Source organism: Lonchura striata, chromosome 24 (assembly GCF_050655825.1).
Source record: "Lonchura striata isolate lonStrDom1 chromosome 24, ASM5065582v1, whole genome shotgun sequence".
NCBI lineage: Eukaryota > Metazoa > Chordata > Aves > Passeriformes > Estrildidae > Lonchura > Lonchura striata.
In genome coordinates this window covers 5,547,507-5,570,861 of record NC_140726.1, presented here as the reverse complement: position 1 = coordinate 5,570,861, position 23,355 = coordinate 5,547,507, and positions in this window count along the sequence as shown.

Genomic DNA, 23,355 nt, shown 5'->3' with positions numbered 1-23,355 from the left:
GACCCCACACCGAAGTTGTTGCAACCTCAAACTTGTGCTGCCCTGATACACCCAAGGGAGCCCTACAAACTGACATCAGAAACCTGGACTGCTGAGTTTTCTTTCCCTTGGAAAATGGAAAAAGGATGTGCCCGGGGCCCCTGGCCCTGACTGCAAAAAATCCTTATATCGAAGGATGGACCCCACACCGAAGTTGTCCCCACCTCAAACTTGTGCTGCCCTGATAGACCCAAGGGAGCCCTACAAACTGACATCAGGAACCTGGACTGCTGAGTTTTCTTTCCCAGGGAAAATGGAAAAAGGATGTGCCCAGGGGCCCCTGGCCCTGGGCTGGGCCCTGACTGCAAAAAATCTTTATATCGAAGGACGCACCCCACACCGAAGTTGTCCCCACCTCAAACTTGTGCTGCCCTGATAAACCCAAGGGAGCCCTACAAACTGACATCAGGAACCTGGACTGCTGAGTTTTCTTTCCCAGGGAAAATGGAAAAAGGATGTGCCCAGGGGCCCCTGGCCCTTGGCTGGGCCCTGACTGCAAAAAATCTTTATATCGAAGGACGCACCCCACACCGAAGTTGTCCCCACCTCAAACTTGTGCTGCCCTGATAAACCCAAGGGAGCCCTACAAACTGACATCAGGAACCTGGACTGCTGAGTTTTCTTTCCCAGGGAAAATGGAAAAAGGATGTGCTCAGGGGCCCCAGGCCCTGACTGCAAAAAATCCTTATATCGAAGGATGGACCCCACACCGAAGTTGTCCCCACCTCAAACTTGTGCTGCCCTGATAGACCCAAGGGAGCCCTACAAACTGACATCAGGAACCTGGACTGCTGAGTTACCTTTCCCAGGGAAAATGGAAAAAGGATGTGCCCAGGGGCCCCTGGCCCTGACTGCAAAGAATCCTTATATCGAAGGATGGACCCCACACCGAAGTTGTCCCCACCTCAAACTTGTGCTGCCCTGATAGACCCAAGGGAGCCCTACAAACTGACATCAGGAACCTGGACTGCTGAGTTTTCTTTCCCAGGGAAAATGGAAAAAGGATGTGCCCAGGGGCCCATCGCCCTGACTGCAAAAAATCCTTATATCGAAGGATGGACCCCACACCGAAGCTGTCCCCAACTCAAACTTGTGCTGCCCTGATAGACCCAAGGGAGCCCTACAAACTGACATCAGGAACCTGGACTGCTGAGTTTCCTTTCCCAGGGAAAATGGAAAAAGGATGTGCCCAGGGGCCCCTGGCCCTGACTGCAAAAAATCCTTATATCGAAGGATGGACCCCACACCGAAGCTGTCCCCAACTCAAACTTGTGCTGCCCTGATAGACCCAAGGGAGCCCTACAAACTGACATCAGGAACCTGGACTGCTGAGTTTTCTTTCCCAGGGAAAATGGAAAAAGGATGTGCCCAGGGGCCCCTGGCCCTGGGCAGGGACCTCACTACAAGAAATCCTTATATCGAAGGATGGACCCCACACAGAAGTTGTCCCCACCTCAAACTTGTGCTGCCCTGATAAACCCAAGGGAGCCCTACAAACTGACATCAGGAACCTGGACTGCTGAGTTTTCTTTCCATGGGAAAATGGAAAAAGGATGTGGCCAGAAGCCCCTGGCCCTGGACAGGGATCTCACTACAAAAAATCCATATATCGAAGGATGGACCCCACACCGAAATTGTTGCAACCTCAAACTTGTGCTGCCCTGATAGACCCAAGGGAGCCCTACAAACTGACATCAGGAACCTGGACTGCTGAGTTTTCTTTCCCTTGGAAAATGGAAAAAGGATGTGCCCGGGGCCCCTGGCCCTGACTGTAAAGAATCCTTATATCGAAGGATGGACCCCACACCGAAGTTGTCCACACCTCAAACTTCTGCTGCCCTGATAGACCAAAGGGAGCCCTACAAACTGACATCAGGAACCTGGACTGCTGAGTTTTCTTTCCCAGGGAAAATGGAAAAAGGATGTGCCCAGGGGCCCCTGGCCCTGGGCAGGGACCTCACTATAAGAAATCCTTATATCGAAGGATGGACCCCACACCGAAGTTGTCCCCACCTCAAACTTGTGCTGCCCTGATAAACCCAAGGGAGACCTACAAACTGACATCAGGAACCTGGACTGCTGAGTTTTCTTTCCATGGGAAAATGGAAAAAGGATGTGCCCAGGGGCCCCTGGCCCTGGACAGGAACCTCACTACAAAAAATCCTTATATCGAAGGATGGACCCCACACCGAAGTTGTTGCAACCTCAAACTTGTGCTGCCCTGATAGACCCAAGGGAGCCCTACAAACTGACATCAGGAACCTGGACTGCTGAGTTTTCTTTCCCTTGGAAAATGGAAAAAGGTTGTGCCCGGGGCCCCTGGCCCTGACTGCAAAAAATCCTTATATCGAAGGATGGACCCCACACCGAAGTTGTCCCCACCTCAAACTTGTGCTGCCCTGATAGACCCAAGGGAGCCCTACAAACTGACATCAGGAACCTGGACTGCTGAGTTTTCTTTCCCAGGGAAAATGGAAAAAGGATGTGCCCAGGGGCCCCTGGCCCTGGGCTGGGCCCTGACTGCAAAAAATCTTTATATCGAAGGACGCACCCCACACCGAAGTTGTCCCCACCTCAAACTTGTGCTGCCCTGATAAACCCAAGGGAGCCCTACAAACTGACATCAGGAACCTGGACTGCTGAGTTTTCTTTCCCAGGGAAAATGGAAAAAGGATGTGCTCAGGGGCCCCTGGCCCTGACTGCAAAAAATCCTTATATCGAAGGATGGACCCCACACCGAAGTTGTCCCCACCTCAAACTTGTGCTGCCCTGATAGACCCAAGGGAGCCCTACAAACTGACATCAGGAACCTGGACTGCTGAGTTTCCTTTCCCAGGGAAAATGGAAAAAGGATGTGCCCAGGGGCCCCTGGCCCTGACTGCAAAGAATCCTTATATCGAAGGATGGACCCCACACCGAAGTTGTCCCCACCTCAAACTTGTGCTGCCCTGATAGACCCAAGGGAGCCCTACAAACTGACATCAGGAACCTGGACTGCTGAGTTTTCTTTCGCAGGGAAAATGGAAAATGGATGTGCACAGGGGCCCCTGGACCTGGACAGGGACCTCACGACAAAAAATCCTTATATCGAAGGATGGACGCCACACCGAAGTTGTCTCCACCTCAAACTTGTGCTACCCTTATAGACCCAAGAGAGCCCAACAAACTGACATCAGGAGCCTGGACTGCTGAGTTTTCTTTCCCAGGGAAAATGGAAGAAGGATGTGTCCAGGGGCCCCTGGCCCTGACTGCAAAGAATCCTTATATCGAAGGATGGACCCAACACCGAAGCTGCCCCCACCTCAAACTTGTGCTGCCCTGATAGACCCAAGGGAGCCCTACAAACTGACATCAGGAACCTGGACTGCTGAGTTTTCTTTCCCCGGGAAATTGGAAAAAGGATGTGCCCAGGGGCCCCTGGCCCTGGACAGGGACCTCACTACAAAAAATCCTTATATCGAAGGATGGACCCCACACCGAAGTTGTTGCAACCTCAAACTTGTGCTGCCCTGATACACCCAAGGGAGCCCTACAAACTGACAACAGGAACCTGGACTGCTGAGTTTTCTTTCCCTTGGAAAATGGAAAAAGGATGTGCCCGGGGCCCCCGGCCCTGACTGCAAAAAATCCTTATATCGAAGGATGGACCCCACACCGAAGTTGTTGCAACCTCAAACTTGTGCTGCCCTGATAGACCCAAGGGAGCCCTACAAACTGACATCAGGAACCTGGACTGCTGAGATTCCTTTCCCAGGGAAAATGGAAAAAGGTTGTGCCCAGGGGCCCCTGGCTCTGTGCAGGGACCTCACTACAAAAAATACTTATATCGAAGGATGGACCCCACACCGAAGTTGTCCCCACCTCAAACTTGTGCTGCCCTGATACACCCAAGGGAGCTCTACAAACTGACATCAGGAACCTGGACTGCTGAGTTTTCTTTCCCAGGGAAAATGGAAAAAGGATGTGCCCAGGGGCCCCTGGCCCTGGGCAGGGACCTCACTACAAGAAATCCTTATATCGAAGGATGGACCCCACACCGAAGTTGTCCCCACCTCAAACTTGTGCTGCCCTAATAAACCCAAGGGAGCCCTACAAACTGACATCAGGAACCTGGACTGCTGAGTTTCTTTCCATGGGAAAATGGAAAAAGGATGTGCCCAGGGGCCCCTGGCCCTGGACAGGGACCTCACTACAAAAAATCCTTATATTGAAGGATGGACCCCACACCGAAGTTGTTGCAACCTCAAACTTGTGCTGCCCTGATACACCCAAGGGAGCCCTACAAACTGACATCAGAAACCTGGACTGCTGAGTTTTCTTTCCCTTGGAAAATGGAAAAAGGATGTGCCCGGGGCCCCTGGCCCTGACTGCAAAAAATCCTTATATTGAAGGATGGACCCCACACCGAAGTTGTTGCAACCTCAAACTTGTGCTGCCCTGATAGACCCAAGGGAGCCCTACAAACTGACATCAGGAACCTGGACTGCTGAGTTTTCTTTCCCAGGGAAAATGGAAAAAGGATGTGCCCAGGGGCCCCTGGCCCTGGGCTGGGCCCTGACTGCAAAAAATCTTTATATCGAAGGACGCACCCCACACCGAAGTTGTCCCCACCTCAAACTTGTGCTGCCCTGATAAACCCAAGGGAGCCCTACAAACTGACATCAGGAACCTGGACTGCTGAGTTTTCTTTCCCAGGGAAAATGGAAAAAGGATGTGCCCAGGGGCCCCTGGCCCTTGGCTGGGCCCTGACTGCAAAAAATCTTTATATCGAAGGACGCACCCCACACCGAAGTTGTCCCCACCTCAAACTTGTGCTGCCCTGATAAACCCAAGGGAGCCCTACAAACTGACATCAGGAACCTGGACTGCTGAGTTTTCTTTCCCAGGGAAAATGGAAAAAGGATGTGCTCAGGGGCCCCAGGCCCTGACTGCAAAAAATCCTTATATCGAAGGATGGACCCCACACCGAAGTTGTCCCCACCTCAAACTTGTGCTGCCCTGATAGACCCAAGGGAGCCCTACAAACTGACATCAGGAACCTGGACTGCTGAGTTACCTTTCCCAGGGAAAATGGAAAAAGGATGTGCCCAGGGGCCCCTGGCCCTGACTGCAAAGAATCCTTATATCGAAGGATGGACCCCACACCGAAGTTGTCCCCACCTCAAACTTGTGCTGCCCTGATAGACCCAAGGGAGCCCTACAAACTGACATCAGGAACCTGGACTGCTGAGTTTTCTTTCCCAGGGAAAATGGAAAAAGGATGTGCCCAGGGGCCCATCGCCCTGACTGCAAAAAATCCTTATATCGAAGGATGGACCCCACACCGAAGCTGTCCCCAACTCAAACTTGTGCTGCCCTGATAGACCCAAGGGAGCCCTACAAACTGACATCAGGAACCTGGACTGCTGAGTTTCCTTTCCCAGGGAAAATGGAAAAAGGATGTGCCCAGGGGCCCCTGGCCCTGACTGCAAAAAATCCTTATATCGAAGGATGGACCCCACACCGAAGCTGTCCCCAACTCAAACTTGTGCTGCCCTGATAGACCCAAGGGAGCCCTACAAACTGACATCAGGAACCTGGACTGCTGAGTTTTCTTTCCCAGGGAAAATGGAAAAAGGATGTGCCCAGGGGCCCCTGGCCCTGGGCAGGGACCTCACTACAAGAAATCCTTATATCGAAGGATGGACCCCACACAGAAGTTGTCCCCACCTCAAACTTGTGCTGCCCTGATAAACCCAAGGGAGCCCTACAAACTGACATCAGGAACCTGGACTGCTGAGTTTTCTTTCCATGGGAAAATGGAAAAAGGATGTGGCCAGAAGCCCCTGGCCCTGGACAGGGATCTCACTACAAAAAATCCATATATCGAAGGATGGACCCCACACCGAAATTGTTGCAACCTCAAACTTGTGCTGCCCTGATAGACCCAAGGGAGCCCTACAAACTGACATCAGGAACCTGGACTGCTGAGTTTTCTTTCCCTTGGAAAATGGAAAAAGGATGTGCCCGGGGCCCCTGGCCCTGACTGTAAAGAATCCTTATATCGAAGGATGGACCCCACACCGAAGTTGTCCACACCTCAAACTTCTGCTGCCCTGATAGACCAAAGGGAGCCCTACAAACTGACATCAGGAACCTGGACTGCTGAGTTTTCTTTCCCAGGGAAAATGGAAAAAGGATGTGCCCAGGGGCCCCTGGCCCTGGGCAGGGACCTCACTATAAGAAATCCTTATATCGAAGGATGGACCCCACACCGAAGTTGTCCCCACCTCAAACTTGTGCTGCCCTGATAAACCCAAGGGAGACCTACAAACTGACATCAGGAACCTGGACTGCTGAGTTTTCTTTCCATGGGAAAATGGAAAAAGGATGTGCCCAGGGGCCCCTGGCCCTGGACAGGAACCTCACTACAAAAAATCCTTATATCGAAGGATGGACCCCACACCGAAGTTGTTGCAACCTCAAACTTGTGCTGCCCTGATAGACCCAAGGGAGCCCTACAAACTGACATCAGGAACCTGGACTGCTGAGTTTTCTTTCCCTTGGAAAATGGAAAAAGGTTGTGCCCGGGGCCCCTGGCCCTGACTGCAAAAAATCCTTATATCGAAGGATGGACCCCACACCGAAGTTGTCCCCACCTCAAACTTGTGCTGCCCTGATAGACCCAAGGGAGCCCTACAAACTGACATCAGGAACCTGGACTGCTGAGTTTTCTTTCCCAGGGAAAATGGAAAAAGGATGTGCCCAGGGGCCCCTGGCCCTGGGCTGGGCCCTGACTGCAAAAAATCTTTATATCGAAGGACGCACCCCACACCGAAGTTGTCCCCACCTCAAACTTGTGCTGCCCTGATAAACCCAAGGGAGCCCTACAAACTGACATCAGGAACCTGGACTGCTGAGTTTTCTTTCCCAGGGAAAATGGAAAAAGGATGTGCTCAGGGGCCCCTGGCCCTGACTGCAAAAAATCCTTATATCGAAGGATGGACCCCACACCGAAGTTGTCCCCACCTCAAACTTGTGCTGCCCTGATAGACCCAAGGGAGCCCTACAAACTGACATCAGGAACCTGGACTGCTGAGTTTCCTTTCCCAGGGAAAATGGAAAAAGGATGTGCCCAGGGGCCCCTGGCCCTGACTGCAAAGAATCCTTATATCGAAGGATGGACCCCACACCGAAGTTGTCCCCACCTCAAACTTGTGCTGCCCTGATAGACCCAAGGGAGCCCTACAAACTGACATCAGGAACCTGGACTGCTGAGTTTTCTTTCGCAGGGAAAATGGAAAATGGATGTGCACAGGGGCCCCTGGACCTGGACAGGGACCTCACGACAAAAAATCCTTATATCGAAGGATGGACGCCACACCGAAGTTGTCTCCACCTCAAACTTGTGCTACCCTTATAGACCCAAGAGAGCCCAACAAACTGACATCAGGAGCCTGGACTGCTGAGTTTTCTTTCCCAGGGAAAATGGAAGAAGGATGTGTCCAGGGGCCCCTGGCCCTGACTGCAAAGAATCCTTATATCGAAGGATGGACCCAACACCGAAGCTGCCCCCACCTCAAACTTGTGCTGCCCTGATAGACCCAAGGGAGCCCTACAAACTGACATCAGGAACCTGGACTGCTGAGTTTTCTTTCCCCGGGAAATTGGAAAAAGGATGTGCCCAGGGGCCCCTGGCCCTGGACAGGGACCTCACTACAAAAAATCCTTATATCGAAGGATGGACCCCACACCGAAGTTGTTGCAACCTCAAACTTGTGCTGCCCTGATACACCCAAGGGAGCCCTACAAACTGACAACAGGAACCTGGACTGCTGAGTTTTCTTTCCCTTGGAAAATGGAAAAAGGATGTGCCCGGGGCCCCCGGCCCTGACTGCAAAAAATCCTTATATCGAAGGATGGACCCCACACCGAAGTTGTTGCAACCTCAAACTTGTGCTGCCCTGATAGACCCAAGGGAGCCCTACAAACTGACATCAGGAACCTGGACTGCTGAGATTCCTTTCCCAGGGAAAATGGAAAAAGGTTGTGCCCAGGGGCCCCTGGCTCTGTGCAGGGACCTCACTACAAAAAATACTTATATCGAAGGATGGACCCCACACCGAAGTTGTCCCCACCTCAAACTTGTGCTGCCCTGATAGACCCAAGGGAGCTCTACAAACTGACATCAGGAACCTGGACTGCTGAGTTTTCTTTCCCAGGGAAAATGGAAAAAGGATGTGCCCAGGGGCCCCTGGCCCTGGGCAGGGACCTCACTACAAGAAATCCTTATATCGAAGGATGGACCCCACACCGAAGTTGTCCCCACCTCAAACTTGTGCTGCCCTGATAAACCCAAGGGAGCCCTACAAACTGACATCAGGAACCTGGACTGCTGAGTTTTCTTTCCATGGGAAAATGGAAAAAGGATGTGCCCAGGGGCCCCTGGCCCTGGACAGGAACCTCACTACAAAAAATCCTTATGTCGAAGGATGGAACCCATACCGAAGTTGTTGCAACCTCAAACTTGTGCTGCCCTGATACACCCAAGGGAGCCCTACAAACTGACATCAGGAACCTGGACTGCTGAGTTTTCTTTCCCTTGGAAAATGGAAAAAGGATGTGCCCGGGGCCCCTGGCCCTGCCTGCAAAAAATCCTTATATCGAAGGATGGACCCCACACCGAAGTTGTCCCCACCTCAAACTTGTGCTGCCCTGATAGACCCAAGGGAGCCCTACAAACTGACATCAGGAACCTGGACTGCTGAGTTTTCTTTCCATGGGAAAATGGAAAAAGGATGTGCCCAGGGGCCCCTGGCCCTGGGCTGGGCCCTGACTGCAAAAAATCTTTATATCGAAGGACGCACCCCACACCGAAGTTGTCCCCACCTCAAACTTGTGCTGCCCTGATAAAACCAAGGGAGCCCTACAAACTGACATCAGGAACCTGGACTGCTGAGTTTTCTTTCCCAGGGAAAATGGAAAAAGGATGTGCTCAGGGGCCCCAGGCCCTGACTGCAAAAAATCCTTATATCGAAGGATGGACCCCACACCGAAGTTGTCCCCACCTCAAACTTGTGCTGCCCTGATAGACCCAAGGGAGCCCTACAAACTGACATCAGGAACCTGGACTGCTGAGTTTCCTTTCCCAGGGAAAATGGAAAAAGGATGTGCCCAGGGGCCCCTGGCCCTGACTGCAAAGAATCCTTATATCGAAGGATGGACCCCACACCGAAGTTGTCCCCACCTCAAACTTGTGCTGCCCTGATAGACCCAAGGGAGCCCTACAAACTGACATCAGGAACCTGGACTGCTGAGTTTTCTTTCCCAGGGAAAATGGAAAAAGGATGTGCCCAGGGGCCCATCGCCCTGACTGCAAAAAATCATTATATCGAAGGATGGACCCCACACCGAAGCTGTCCCCAACTCAAACTTGTGCTGCCCTGATAGACCCAAGGGAGCCCTACAAACTGACATCAGGAACCTGGACTGCTGAGTTTCCTTTCCCAGGGAAAATGGAAAAAGGATGTGCCCAGGGGCCCCTGGCCCTGACTGCAAAAAATCCTTATATCGAAGGATGGACCCCACACCGAAGCTGTCCCCACCTCAAACTTGTGCTGCCCTGATAGACCAAAGGGAGCCCTACAAACTGATATCAGGAACCTGGACTGCTGAGTTTTCTTTCCCAGGGAAAATGGAAAAAGGATGTGCCCAGGGGCCCCTGGCCCTGGGCAGGGACCTCACTACAAGAAATCCTTATATCGAAGGATGGACCCCACACAGAAGTTGTCCCCACCTCAAACTTGTGCTGCCCTGATAAACCCAAGGGAGCCCTACAAACTGACATCAGGAACCTGGACTGCTGAGTTTTCTTTCCCAGGGAAAATGGAAAAAGGATGTGCCCAGAAGCCCCTGGCCCTGGACAGGAACCTCACTACAAAAAATCCATATATCGAAGGATGGACCCCACTCCGAAATTGTTTCAACCTCAGACTTGTGCTGCCCTGATAGACCCAAGGGAGCCCTACAAACTGACATGAGGAACCTGGACTGCTGAGTTTTCTTTCCCTTGGAAAATGGAAAAAGGATGTGCCCGGGGCCCCTGGCCCTGACTGTAAAGAATCCTTATATCGAAGGATGGACCCCACACCGAAGTTGTCCCCACCTCAAACTTGTGCTGCCCTGATAGACCCAAGGGAGCCCTACAAACTGACATCAGGAACCTGGACTGCTGAGTTTTCTTTCCCAGGGAAAATGGAAAAAGGATGTGCCCAGGGGCCCCTGGCCCTGTACAGAGACCTCACTGCAAAAAATCCTTATATCGAAGGATGGACCCCACACCGAAGTTGTACCCACCTCAAACTTCTGCTGCCCTGATAGACCCAAGGGAGCTCTACAAACTGACATCAGGAACCTGGACTGCTGAGTTTTCTTTCCCAGGGAAAATGGAAAAAGGATGTGCCCAGGGGCCCCTGGCCCTGGGCAGGGACCTCACTATAAGAAATCCTTATATCGAAGGATGGACCCCACACCGAAGTTGTCCCCAGCTCAAACTTGTGCTGCCCTAATAAACCCAAGGGAGCCCTACAAACTGACATCAGGAACCTGGACTGCTGAGTTTCTTTCCATGGGAAAATGGAAAAAGGATGTGCCCAGGGGCCCCTGGCCCTGGACAGGGACCTCACTACAAAAAATCCTTATATTGAAGGATGGACCCCACACCGAAGTTGTTGCAACCTCAAACTTGTGCTGCCCTGATACACCCAAGGGAGCCCTACAAACTGACATCAGAAACCTGGACTGCTGAGTTTTCTTTCCCTTGGAAAATGGAAAAAGGATGTGCCCGGGGCCCCTGGCCCTGACTGCAAAAAATCCTTATATCGAAGGATGGACCCCACACCGAAGTTGTCCCCACCTCAAACTTGTGCTGCCCTGATAGACCCAAGGGAGCCCTACAAACTGACATCAGGAACCTGGACTGCTGAGTTTTCTTTCCCAGGGAAAATGGAAAAAGGATGTGCCCAGGGGCCCCTGGCCCTGGGCTGGGCCCTGACTGCAAAAAATCTTTATATCGAAGGACGCACCCCACACCGAAGTTGTCCCCACCTCAAACTTGTGCTGCCCTGATAAACCCAAGGGAGCCCTACAAACTGACATCAGGAACCTGGACTGCTGAGTTTTCTTTCCCAGGGAAAATGGAAAAAGGATGTGCCCAGGGGCCCCTGGCCCTTGGCTGGGCCCTGACTGCAAAAAATCTTTATATCGAAGGACGCACCCCACACCGAAGTTGTCCCCACCTCAAACTTGTGCTGCCCTGATAAACCCAAGGGAGCCCTACAAACTGACATCAGGAACCTGGACTGCTGAGTTTTCTTTCCCAGGGAAAATGGAAAAAGGATGTGCTCAGGGGCCCCAGGCCCTGACTGCAAAAAATCCTTATATCGAAGGATGGACCCCACACCGAAGTTGTCCCCACCTCAAACTTGTGCTGCCCTGATAGACCCAAGGGAGCCCTACAAACTGACATCAGGAACCTGGACTGCTGAGTTTCCTTTCCCAGGGAAAATGGAAAAAGGATGTGCCCAGGGGCCCCTGGCCCTGACTGCAAAGAATCCTTATATCGAAGGATGGACCCCACACCGAAGTTGTCCCCACCTCAAACTTGTGCTGCCCTGATAGACCCAAGGGAGCCCTACAAACTGACATCAGGAACCTGGACTGCTGAGTTTTCTTTCCCAGGGAAAATGGAAAATGGATGTGCACAGGGGCCCCTGGACCTGGACAGGGACCTCACTACAAAAAATCCTTATATGGAAGGATGGACCCCACACCGAAGCTGTCCCCACCTTAAACTTGTGCTGCCCTGATAGACCCAAGGGAGCCCTACAAACTGACATCAGGAACCTGGACTGCTGAGTTTCCTTTCCCAGGGAAAATGGAAAAAGGGTGTGCCCAGGGGCCCCCGGCCCTGACTGCAAAAAATCCTTATATCGAAGGATGGACCCCACACCGAAGTTGTTGCAACCTCAAACTTGTGCTGCCCTGATACACCCAAGGGAGCCCTACAAACTGACATCAGGAACCTGGACTGCTGAGTTTTCTTTCCCTTGGAAAATGGAAAAAGGATGTGCCCGGGGCCCCTGGCCCTGCCGGCAAAAAATCCTTATATCGAAGGATGGACCCCACACCGAAGTTGTCCCCACCTCAAGCTTGTGCTGCCCTGATAGACCCAAGGGAGCCCTACAAACCGACATCAGGAACCTGGACTGCTGAGTTTTCTTTCCCAGGGAAAATGGAAAAAGGATGTGCTCAGGGGCCCCAGGCCCTGACTGCAAAAAATCCTTATATCGATGGATGGACCCCACACCGAAGTTGTTGCAACCTCAAACTTGTGCTGCCCTGATAGACCCAAGGGAGCCCTACAAACTGACATCAGGAACCTGGACTGCTGAGATGCCTTTCCCAGGGAAAATGGAAAAAGGTTGTGCCCAGGGGCCCCTGGCCCTGGGCAGGGACCTCACTATAAGAAATCCTTATATCGAAGGATGGACCCCACACCGAAGTTGTCCCCACCTCAAACTTGTGCTGCCCTGATAAACCCAAGGGAGACCTACAAACTGACATCAGGAACCTGGACTGCTGAGTTTTCTTTCCATGGGAAAATGGAAAAAGGATGTGCCCAGGGGCCCCTGGCCCTGGACAGGAACCTCACTACAAAAAATCCTTATATCGAAGGATGGACCCCACACCGAAGTTGTTGCAACCTCAAACTTGTGCTGCCCTGATAGACCCAAGGGAGCCCTACAAACTGACATCAGGAACCTGGACTGCTGAGTTTTCTTTCCCTTGGAAAATGGAAAAAGGTTGTGCCCGGGGCCCCTGGCCCTGACTGCAAAAAATCCTTATATCGAAGGATGGACCCCACACCGAAGTTGTCCCCACCTCAAACTTGTGCTGCCCTGATAGACCCAAGGGAGCCCTACAAACTGACATCAGGAACCTGGACTGCTGAGTTTCCTTTCCCAGGGAAAATGGAAAAAGGATGTGCCCAGGGGCCCCTGGCCCTGACTGCAAAGAATCCTTATATCGAAGGATGGACCCCACACCGAAGTTGTCCCCACCTCAAACTTGTGCTGCCCTGATAGACCCAAGGGAGCCCTACAAACTGACATCAGGAACCTGGACTGCTGAGTTTTCTTTCCCAGGGAAAATGGAAAAAGGATGTGCCCAGGGGCCCATCGCCCTGACTGCAAAAAATCATTATATCGAAGGATGGACCCCACACCGAAGCTGTCCCCAACTCAAACTTGTGCTGCCCTGATAGACCCAAGGGAGCCCTACAAACTGACATCAGGAACCTGGACTGCTGAGTTTCCTTTCCCAGGGAAAATGGAAAAAGGATGTGCCCAGGGGCCCCTGGCCCTGACTGCAAAAAATCCTTATATCGAAGGATGGACCCCACACCGAAGCTGTCCCCACCTCAAACTTGTGCTGCCCTGATAGACCAAAGGGAGCCCTACAAACTGATATCAGGAACCTGGACTGCTGAGTTTTCTTTCCCAGGGAAAATGGAAAAAGGATGTGCCCAGGGGCCCCTGGCCCTGGGCAGGGACCTCACTACAAGAAATCCTTATATCGAAGGATGGACCCCACACAGAAGTTGTCCCCACCTCAAACTTGTGCTGCCCTGATAAACCCAAGGGAGCCCTACAAACTGACATCAGGAACCTGGACTGCTGAGTTTTCTTTCCCAGGGAAAATGGAAAAAGGATGTGCCCAGAAGCCCCTGGCCCTGGACAGGAACCTCACTACAAAAAATCCATATATCGAAGGATGGACCCCACTCCGAAATTGTTTCAACCTCAGACTTGTGCTGCCCTGATAGACCCAAGGGAGCCCTACAAACTGACATGAGGAACCTGGACTGCTGAGTTTTCTTTCCCTTGGAAAATGGAAAAAGGATGTGCCCGGGGCCCCTGGCCCTGACTGTAAAGAATCCTTATATCGAAGGATGGACCCCACACCGAAGTTGTCCCCACCTCAAACTTGTGCTGCCCTGATAGACCCAAGGGAGCCCTACAAACTGACATCAGGAACCTGGACTGCTGAGTTTTCTTTCCCAGGGAAAATGGAAAAAGGATGTGCCCAGGGGCCCCTGGCCCTGTACAGAGACCTCACTGCAAAAAATCCTTATATCGAAGGATGGACCCCACACCGAAGTTGTACCCACCTCAAACTTCTGCTGCCCTGATAGACCCAAGGGAGCTCTACAAACTGACATCAGGAACCTGGACTGCTGAGTTTTCTTTCCCAGGGAAAATGGAAAAAGGATGTGCCCAGGGGCCCCTGGCCCTGGGCAGGGACCTCACTATAAGAAATCCTTATATCGAAGGATGGACCCCACACCGAAGTTGTCCCCAGCTCAAACTTGTGCTGCCCTAATAAACCCAAGGGAGCCCTACAAACTGACATCAGGAACCTGGACTGCTGAGTTTCTTTCCATGGGAAAATGGAAAAAGGATGTGCCCAGGGGCCCCTGGCCCTGGACAGGGACCTCACTACAAAAAATCCTTATATTGAAGGATGGACCCCACACCGAAGTTGTTGCAACCTCAAACTTGTGCTGCCCTGATACACCCAAGGGAGCCCTACAAACTGACATCAGAAACCTGGACTGCTGAGTTTTCTTTCCCTTGGAAAATGGAAAAAGGATGTGCCCGGGGCCCCTGGCCCTGACTGCAAAAAATCCTTATATCGAAGGATGGACCCCACACCGAAGTTGTCCCCACCTCAAACTTGTGCTGCCCTGATAGACCCAAGGGAGCCCTACAAACTGACATCAGGAACCTGGACTGCTGAGTTTTCTTTCCCAGGGAAAATGGAAAAAGGATGTGCCCAGGGGCCCCTGGCCCTGGGCTGGGCCCTGACTGCAAAAAATCTTTATATCGAAGGACGCACCCCACACCGAAGTTGTCCCCACCTCAAACTTGTGCTGCCCTGATAAACCCAAGGGAGCCCTACAAACTGACATCAGGAACCTGGACTGCTGAGTTTTCTTTCCCAGGGAAAATGGAAAAAGGATGTGCCCAGGGGCCCCTGGCCCTTGGCTGGGCCCTGACTGCAAAAAATCTTTATATCGAAGGACGCACCCCACACCGAAGTTGTCCCCACCTCAAACTTGTGCTGCCCTGATAAACCCAAGGGAGCCCTACAAACTGACATCAGGAACCTGGACTGCTGAGTTTTCTTTCCCAGGGAAAATGGAAAAAGGATGTGCTCAGGGGCCCCAGGCCCTGACTGCAAAAAATCCTTATATCGAAGGATGGACCCCACACCGAAGTTGTCCCCACCTCAAACTTGTGCTGCCCTGATAGACCCAAGGGAGCCCTACAAACTGACATCAGGAACCTGGACTGCTGAGTTTCCTTTCCCAGGGAAAATGGAAAAAGGATGTGCCCAGGGGCCCCTGGCCCTGACTGCAAAGAATCCTTATATCGAAGGATGGACCCCACACCGAAGTTGTCCCCACCTCAAACTTGTGCTGCCCTGATAGACCCAAGGGAGCCCTACAAACTGACATCAGGAACCTGGACTGCTGAGTTTTCTTTCCCAGGGAAAATGGAAAATGGATGTGCACAGGGGCCCCTGGACCTGGACAGGGACCTCACTACAAAAAATCCTTATATGGAAGGATGGACCCCACACCGAAGCTGTCCCCACCTTAAACTTGTGCTGCCCTGATAGACCCAAGGGAGCCCTACAAACTGACATCAGGAACCTGGACTGCTGAGTTTCCTTTCCCAGGGAAAATGGAAAAAGGGTGTGCCCAGGGGCCCCCGGCCCTGACTGCAAAAAATCCTTATATCGAAGGATGGACCCCACACCGAAGTTGTTGCAACCTCAAACTTGTGCTGCCCTGATACACCCAAGGGAGCCCTACAAACTGACATCAGGAACCTGGACTGCTGAGTTTTCTTTCCCTTGGAAAATGGAAAAAGGATGTGCCCGGGGCCCCTGGCCCTGCCGGCAAAAAATCCTTATATCGAAGGATGGACCCCACACCGAAGTTGTCCCCACCTCAAGCTTGTGCTGCCCTGATAGACCCAAGGGAGCCCTACAAACCGACATCAGGAACCTGGACTGCTGAGTTTTCTTTCCCAGGGAAAATGGAAAAAGGATGTGCTCAGGGGCCCCAGGCCCTGACTGCAAAAAATCCTTATATCGATGGATGGACCCCACACCGAAGTTGTTGCAACCTCAAACTTGTGCTGCCCTGATAGACCCAAGGGAGCCCTACAAACTGACATCAGGAACCTGGACTGCTGAGATGCCTTTCCCAGGGAAAATGGAAAAAGGTTGTGCCCAGGGGCCCCTGGCCCTGGGCAGGGACCTCACTATAAGAAATCCTTATATCGAAGGATGGACCCCACACCGAAGTTGTCCCCACCTCAAACTTGTGCTGCCCTGATAAACCCAAGGGAGACCTACAAACTGACATCAGGAACCTGGACTGCTGAGTTTTCTTTCCATGGGAAAATGGAAAAAGGATGTGCCCAGGGGCCCCTGGCCCTGGACAGGAACCTCACTACAAAAAATCCTTATATCGAAGGATGGACCCCACACCGAAGTTGTTGCAACCTCAAACTTGTGCTGCCCTGATAGACCCAAGGGAGCCCTACAAACTGACATCAGGAACCTGGACTGCTGAGTTTTCTTTCCCTTGGAAAATGGAAAAAGGTTGTGCCCGGGGCCCCTGGCCCTGACTGCAAAAAATCCTTATATCGAAGGATGGACCCCACACCGAAGTTGTCCCCACCTCAAACTTGTGCTGCCCTGATAGACCCAAGGGAGCCCTACAAACTGACATCAGGAACCTGGACTGCTGAGTTTTCTTTCCCAGGGAAAATGGAAAAAGGATGTGCCCAGGGGCCCCTGGCCCTGGGCTGGGCCCTGACTGCAAAAAATCTTTATATCGAAGGACGCACCCCACACCGAAGTTGTCCCCACCTCAAACTTGTGCTGCCCTGATAAACCCAAGGGAGCCCTACAAACTGACATCAGGAACCTGGACTGCTGAGTTTTCTTTCCCAGGGAAAATGGAAAAAGGATGTGCTCAGGGGCCCCTGGCCCTGACTGCAAAAAATCCTTATATCGAAGGATGGACCCCACACCGAAGTTGTCCCCACCTCAAACTTGTGCTGCCCTGATAGACCCAAGGGAGCCCTACAAACTGACATCAGGAACCTGGACTGCTGAGTTTCCTTTCCCAGGGAAAATGGAAAAAGGATGTGCCCAGGGGCCCCTGGCCCTGACTGCAAAGAATCCTTATATCGAAGGATGGACCCCACACCGAAGTTGTCCCCACCTCAAACTTGTGCTGCCCTGATAGACCCAAGGGAGCCCTACAAACTGACATCAGGAACCTGGACTGCTGAGTTTTCTTTCGCAGGGAAAATGGAAAATGGATGTGCACAGGGGCCCCTGGACCTGGACAGGGACCTCACGACAAAAAATCCTTATATCGAAGGATGGACGCCACACCGAAGTTGTCTCCACCTCAAACTTGTGCTACCCTTATAGACCCAAGAGAGCCCAACAAACTGACATCAGGAGCCTGGACTGCTGAGTTTTCTTTCCCAGGGAAAATGGAAGAAGGATGTGTCCAGGGGCCCCTGGCCCTGACTGCAAAGAATCCTTATATCGAAGGATGGACCCAACACCGAAGCTGCCCCCACCTCAAACTTGTGCTGCCCTGATAGACCCAAGGGAGCCCTACAAACTGACATCAGGAACCTGGACTGCTGAGTTTTCTTTCCCCGGGAAATTGGAAAAAGGATGTGCCCAGGGGCCCCTGGCCCTGGACAGGGACCTCACTACAAAAAATCCTTATATCGAAGGATGGACCCCACACCGAAGTTGTTGCAACCTCAAACTTGTGCTGCCCTGATACACCCAAGGGAGCCCTACAAACTGACAACAGGAACCTGGACTGCTGAGTTTTCTTTCCCTTGGAAAATGGAAAAAGGATGTGCCCGGGGCCCCCGGCCCTGACTGCAAAAAATCCTTATATCGAAGGATGGACCCCACACCGAAGTTGTTGCAACCTCAAACTTGTGCTGCCCTGATAGACCCAAGGGAGCCCTACAAACTGACATCAGGAACCTGGACTGCTGAGATTCCTTTCCCAGGGAAAATGGAAAAAGGTTGTGCCCAGGGGCCCCTGGCTCTGTGCAGGGACCTCACTACAAAAAATACTTATATCGAAGGATGGACCCCACACCGAAGTTGTCCCCACCTCAAACTTGTGCTGCCCTGATAGACCCAAGGGAGCTCTACAAACTGACATCAGGAACCTGGACTGCTGAGTTTTCTTTCCCAGGGAAAATGGAAAAAGGATGTGCCCAGGGGCCCCTGGCCCTGGGCAGGGACCTCACTACAAGAAATCCTTATATCGAAGGATGGACCCCACACCGAAGTTGTCCCCACCTCAAACTTGTGCTGCCCTGATAAACCCAAGGGAGCCCTACAAACTGACATCAGGAACCTGGACTGCTGAGTTTTCTTTCCATGGGAAAATGGAAAAAGGATGTGCCCAGGGGCCCCTGGCCCTGGACAGGAACCTCACTACAAAAAATCCTTATGTCGAAGGATGGAACCCATACCGAAGTTGTTGCAACCTCAAACTTGTGCTGCCCTGATACACCCAAGGGAGCCCTACAAACTGACATCAGGAACCTGGACTGCTGAGTTTTCTTTCCCTTGGAAAATGGAAAAAGGATGTGCCCGGGGCCCCTGGCCCTGCCTGCAAAAAATCCTTATATCGAAGGATGGACCCCACACCGAAGTTGTCCCCACCTCAAACTTGTGCTGCCCTGATAGACCCAAGGGAGCCCTACAAACTGACATCAGGAACCTGGACTGCTGAGTTTTCTTTCCATGGGAAAATGGAAAAAGGATGTGCCCAGGGGCCCCTGGCCCTGGGCTGGGCCCTGACTGCAAAAAATCTTTATATCGAAGGACGCACCCCACACCGAAGTTGTCCCCACCTCAAACTTGTGCTGCCCTGATAAAACCAAGGGAGCCCTACAAACTGACATCAGGAACCTGGACTGCTGAGTTTTCTTTCCCAGGGAAAATGGAAAAAGGATGTGCTCAGGGGCCCCAGGCCCTGACTGCAAAAAATCCTTATATCGAAGGATGGACCCCACACCGAAGTTGTCCCCACCTCAAACTTGTGCTGCCCTGATAGACCCAAGGGAGCCCTACAAACTGACATCAGGAACCTGGACTGCTGAGTTTCCTTTCCCAGGGAAAATGGAAAAAGGATGTGCCCAGGGGCCCCTGGCCCTGACTGCAAAGAATCCTTATATCGAAGGATGGACCCCACACCGAAGTTGTCCCCACCTCAAACTTGTGCTGCCCTGATAGACCCAAGGGAGCCCTACAAACTGACATCAGGAACCTGGACTGCTGAGTTTTCTTTCCCAGGGAAAATGGAAAAAGGATGTGCCCAGGGGCCCATCGCCCTGACTGCAAAAAATCATTATATCGAAGGATGGACCCCACACCGAAGCTGTCCCCAACTCAAACTTGTGCTGCCCTGATAGACCCAAGGGAGCCCTACAAACTGACATCAGGAACCTGGACTGCTGAGTTTCCTTTCCCAGGGAAAATGGAAAAAGGATGTGCCCAGGGGCCCCTGGCCCTGACTGCAAAAAATCCTTATATCGAAGGATGGACCCCACACCGAAGCTGTCCCCACCTCAAACTTGTGCTGCCCTGATAGACCAAAGGGAGCCCTACAAACTGATATCAGGAACCTGGACTGCTGAGTTTTCTTTCCCAGGGAAAATGGAAAAAGGATGTGCCCAGGGGCCCCTGGCCCTGGGCAGGGACCTCACTACAAGAAATCCTTATATCGAAGGATGGACCCCACACAGAAGTTGTCCCCACCTCAAACTTGTGCTGCCCTGATAAACCCAAGGGAGCCCTACAAACTGACATCAGGAACCTGGACTGCTGAGTTTTCTTTCCATGGGAAAATGGAAAAAGGATGTGCCCAGAAGCCCCTGGCCCTGGACAGGAACCTCACTACAAAAAATCCATATATCGAAGGATGGACCCCACTCCGAAATTGTTTCAACCTCAGACTTGTGCTGCCCTGATAGACCCAAGGGAGCCCTACAAACTGACATGAGGAACCTGGACTGCTGAGTTTTCTTTCCCTTGGAAAATGGAAAAAGGATGTGCCCGGGGCCCCTGGCCCTGACTGTAAAGAATCCTTATATCGAAGGATGGACCCCACACCGAAGTTGTCCCCACCTCAAACTTGTGCTGCCCTGATAGACCCAAGGGAGCCCTACAAACTGACATCAGGAACCTGGACTGCTGAGTTTTCTTTCCCAGGGAAAATGGAAAAAGGATGTGCCCAGGGGCCCCTGGCCCTGTACAGAGACCTCACTGCAAAAAATCCTTATATCGAAGGATGGACCCCACACCGAAGTTGTACCCACCTCAAACTTCTGCTGCCCTGATAGACCCAAGGGAGCTCTACAAACTGACATCAGGAACCTGGACTGCTGAGTTTTCTTTCCCAGGGAAAATGGAAAAAGGATGTGCCCAGGGGCCCCTGGCCCTGGGCAGGGACCTCACTATAAGAAATCCTTATATCGAAGGATGGACCCCACACCGAAGTTGTCCCCAGCTCAAACTTGTGCTGCCCTAATAAACCCAAGGGAGCCCTACAAACTGACATCAGGAACCTGGACTGCTGAGTTTCTTTCCATGGGAAAATGGAAAAAGGATGTGCCCAGGGGCCCCTGGCCCTGGACAGGGACCTCACTACAAAAAATCCTTATATTGAAGGATGGACCCCACACCGAAGTTGTTGCAACCTCAAACTTGTGCTGCCCTGATACACCCAAGGGAGCCCTACAAACTGACATCAGAAACCTGGACTGCTGAGTTTTCTTTCCCTTGGAAAATGGAAAAAGGATGTGCCCGGGGCCCCTGGCCCTGACTGCAAAAAATCCTTATATCGAAGGATGGACCCCACACCGAAGTTGTCCCCACCTCAAACTTGTGCTGCCCTGATAGACCCAAGGGAGCCCTACAAACTGACATCAGGAACCTGGACTGCTGAGTTTTCTTTCCCAGGGAAAATGGAAAAAGGATGTGCCCAGGGGCCCCTGGCCCTGGGCTGGGCCCTGACTGCAAAAAATCTTTATATCGAAGGACGCACCCCACACCGAAGTTGTCCCCACCTCAAACTTGTGCTGCCCTGATAAACCCAAGGGAGCCCTACAAACTGACATCAGGAACCTGGACTGCTGAGTTTTCTTTCCCAGGGAAAATGGAAAAAGGATGTGCCCAGGGGCCCCTGGCCCTTGGCTGGGCCCTGACTGCAAAAAATCTTTATATCGAAGGACGCACCCCACACCGAAGTTGTCCCCACCTCAAACTTGTGCTGCCCTGATAAACCCAAGGGAGCCCTACAAACTGACATCAGGAACCTGGACTGCTGAGTTTTCTTTCCCAGGGAAAATGGAAAAAGGATGTGCTCAGGGGCCCCAGGCCCTGACTGCAAAAAATCCTTATATCGAAGGATGGACCCCACACCGAAGTTGTCCCCACCTCAAACTTGTGCTGCCCTGATAGACCCAAGGGAGCCCTACAAACTGACATCAGGAACCTGGACTGCTGAGTTTCCTTTCCCAGGGAAAATGGAAAAAGGATGTGCCCAGGGGCCCCTGGCCCTGACTGCAAAGAATCCTTATATCGAAGGATGGACCCCACACCGAAGTTGTCCCCACCTCAAACTTGTGCTGCCCTGATAGACCCAAGGGAGCCCTACAAACTGACATCAGGAACCTGGACTGCTGAGTTTTCTTTCCCAGGGAAAATGGAAAATGGATGTGCACAGGGGCCCCTGGACCTGGACAGGGACCTCACTACAAAAAATCCTTATATGGAAGGATGGACCCCACACCGAAGCTGTCCCCACCTTAAACTTGTGCTGCCCTGATAGACCCAAGGGAGCCCTACAAACTGACATCAGGAACCTGGACTGCTGAGTTTCCTTTCCCAGGGAAAATGGAAAAAGGGTGTGCCCAGGGGCCCCCGGCCCTGACTGCAAAAAATCCTTATATCGAAGGATGGACCCCACACCGAAGTTGTTGCAACCTCAAACTTGTGCTGCCCTGATACACCCAAGGGAGCCCTACAAACTGACATCAGGAACCTGGACTGCTGAGTTTTCTTTCCCTTGGAAAATGGAAAAAGGATGTGCCCGGGGCCCCTGGCCCTGCCGGCAAAAAATCCTTATATCGAAGGATGGACCCCACACCGAAGTTGTCCCCACCTCAAGCTTGTGCTGCCCTGATAGACCCAAGGGAGCCCTACAAACCGACATCAGGAACCTGGACTGCTGAGTTTTCTTTCCCAGGGAAAATGGAAAAAGGATGTGCTCAGGGGCCCCAGGCCCTGACTGCAAAAAATCCTTATATCGATGGATGGACCCCACACCGAAGTTGTTGCAACCTCAAACTTGTGCTGCCCTGATAGACCCAAGGGAGCCCTACAAACTGACATCAGGAACCTGGACTGCTGAGATGCCTTTCCCAGGGAAAATGGAAAAAGGTTGTGCCCAGGGGCCCCTGGCCCTGTGCAGGGACCTCACTGCAAAAAATACTTATATCAAAGGATGGACCCCACACCGAAGTTGTCCCCACCTCAAACTTGTGCTGCCCTGATAGACCCAAGGGAGCTCTACAAACTGACATCAGGAACCTGGACTGCTGAGTTTTCTTTCCCAGGGAAAATGGAAAAAGGATGTGCCCAGGGGCCCCTGGCCCTGACTGCAAAGAATCCTTATATCGAAGGATGGACCCCACACCGAAGTTGTCCCCACCTCAAACTTGTGCTGCCCTGATAGACCCAAGGGAGCCCTACAAACTGACATCAGGATCCTTTACTGCTGAGTTTTCTTTCCCAGGGAAAATGGAAAAAGGATGTGCCCAGGGGCCCCTGGCCCTGACTGCAAAAAATCCTTATATCGAAGGATGGACCCCACACCGAAGCTGTCCCCACCTCAAACTTGTGCTGCCCTGATAGACCCAAGGGAGCCCTACAAACTGACATCAGGAACCTGGACTGCTGAGTTTTCTTTCCCAGGGAAAATGGAAAAAGGATGTGCCCAGGGGCCCCTGGCCCTGGGCAGGGACCTCACTACAAGAAATCCTTATATCGAAGGATGGACCCCACACCGAAGTTGTCCCCACCTCAAACTTGTGCTGCCCTGATAAACCCAAGGGAGACCTACAAACTGACATCAGGAAC